At 41.5% G+C, this 2,352-nt stretch overlaps 1 long non-coding RNA gene across 1 annotated transcript; it reads right to left on the reverse strand.

Moving 5' to 3' along the window:
* Positions 1–662: 662 nt before the first annotated feature.
* On the reverse strand, positions 663–1,721 carry LOC127655025 (uncharacterized). Its single transcript, XR_007972003.1, has 3 exons — positions 1,586–1,721; positions 1,299–1,391; positions 663–829 (listed from the first exon to the last, which is right to left on the reverse strand). It is a non-coding gene; the product is annotated as an uncharacterized LOC127655025 (long non-coding RNA).
* Positions 1,722–2,352: the final 631 nt, after the last annotated feature.

Genomic DNA, 2,352 nt, shown 5'->3' on the forward strand with positions numbered 1-2,352 from the left:
TTTAAGGAACACGTCGACTTTTGGGACTTTAGCTTATTCACCGTATCTCCCAGAGTTAGAAAAGTCCATACATACCCTTTTCATCTCCATGCGTCACGTAACTCTGTCTGACGCACCAACTGCTAGCCTAGCTTAGCACAAAGACTAAGTAAATGGCTTCCGCTAGCATGCTGCTCCCAATACAAATTGTGATTTGACTATACAAATCACAACATTTAAATTGGAAAATGTTGGCGTTATGTTGTGATTTATTGGGAGCAGTATGCTAGCTGAAGCCATTTACTTCCAGTCTTTGTGCTAAGCTAGGCTAGCGGTGTGTGCATCAGACAGAGTTACGGGACGCACAGAGATGAAAATGGTATCTATGGACTTATCTAACTCTGGGGATACGGTGAATAAGCTAAAGTCCCAAAAGTCGGCGTGTTCCTTTAACAATTAAAAGCAACTGGACCCACTTTCATAAACAAATGAGATTGTATGCCAAATGTCACTCTTGAATTTTACCATTCTAACTCAACAGGAGATTTTTAAGACTTTGAAGTTTGGGGGAGTTTGTTCTCTCCCAGGCCAAGCATCACTGCTGAATAAAACCAAACGTGTTTTTCATTGGTTTTGGGTAGTCCAAGTGTAGCGCATATGAGAGTCCAAACAAGAGGCAAAGTGCTTGAGGTAGGTTCTCGAGATTGTCCATTACAATACCTCCTTCCACAATGATGGCAGTAGACAACGGGTCAAGATGGAGATGATTTGGAGAGAGGGGCGCATCTTCACTGATGACAGTCAGCAAGCCTACAGATACCTGAGCCCAGGCCTCATTACTGTCAGAATCCTGTATACAACCAAAGAAAAACAACATTACAACAGGTAAATGTTGATGGACATTATCAATTGTCATCAAGTCATCTGTCCTGCCAACACTTCCCTCCAGCCTATTTTTATTTAAGTTTTCACTTTACACCCAGCTTAATAACATGAATAAAATTAAGCTCTGATGTCTGTCCTGATATACAACTTATTCAGATGTTATTGCTGTTACAGCTAGTGTATGTGAGGGAGAGAAATGTTCTACCTCTTGTGCAAAACCCACAATTGCAGCATGACAAGTGGGTTGTTGTGTTGTTGTTTTTATCTCGTCTGAATCTTAAATATGCAAAAGTTGTATTTCTATAATTTCACAGGAGCTAGGCTGGTAGCATCACCCTGCTGGTATACACTGAACTGTCACAGCATGCAGCCCATCTTTGTTCTGAAATCACAGTGATATACAGTATGTGCTCCTTTAAGATGTGAGAACTTACAAAGCAGGTGCTGTAGAATGTACTGGAGTCATCACCAAGCAGAACAGAGATGCCTTGGAGAACAAGGGTACGCACTGCTGTCACATCTGGTTTCTAGAAGTGGATAGAACAAATAAAGTTGAAGATTATGCAACATTCAAAAGTTACAATACAAAAACACATTTTTAAAAGTGTATATGAAAAAGGTGCCACCATGTATGCTTAACAGTGCAGAGAACAGTTGCCAATTGGAGTAGTTATTTAATCTAATCCACAGCAAAAACTTAATAAGTCTATAGTAGACTGACCCTTGAATCAATTTGTTGCACAATTTCAGCCAGTTTCTCTCCAACACATCCTTTCTTGGACTTGAAAATTGCAAGAAAGCGTGGTGTGTAGCGGTCAATAGCACCAAAAAGTCACTATTCAAGTTAGTCGCAGCTATCCTGTTGAACTCAGCAAACACCTACAAGACACAGGAAAGAAATGTGAGTGAGTAGACTGGCTTGAGCCAGTTTGGAAATTTTGGAAAACCTTTGGTTACCAGTCCTAAAACCTAAATACACACTATGTCATGAAAAAGAAAAAGAAAAAAACATAAATATCAGTACGTACTTGTCTTTCTGTAAAAAGGGCTGGCCAGCTCCTTCAGGGTTTTCACTGGAAGTTCAGCCTCCACAATCTCCCGTCTCCAGCAGTGGGAAGGTCTGGTCCATCTTAGATGCAATGACAGTTCCACTGGGATTCCGCTTTTTCATTTCTTCAACCAGGAGCTTTCTTTCAGCCTCTAGTCCATCTTCATTCTGCCCCTCAGGGAGGTCTGGTAAGTAATTGACCTCAAACCTTTTTGGTCTTTTGAGGCCTTTTGATGCCATTTCCGGGGCACCTTTTTTCCCCCGATTTATAGCAATCTCTGCACACCCAGCTTTTCTCAGTTTAGTGCGATAGTTCCCCATTTTGTATGTCAAGCTATTCTTCCAGCCAGAACACCCATCTGGCGAGCCTGGTTCCGTCAGGCAGGGATGTTTTCTTATGAGCGCCAATGCTACAGAATGGCATCTATCTTCATTTGGAT

The sequence above is a fragment of the Xyrauchen texanus genome, chromosome 14 (assembly GCF_025860055.1).
Source record: "Xyrauchen texanus isolate HMW12.3.18 chromosome 14, RBS_HiC_50CHRs, whole genome shotgun sequence".
In the NCBI taxonomy this organism is placed as follows: domain Eukaryota; kingdom Metazoa; phylum Chordata; class Actinopteri; order Cypriniformes; family Catostomidae; genus Xyrauchen; species Xyrauchen texanus.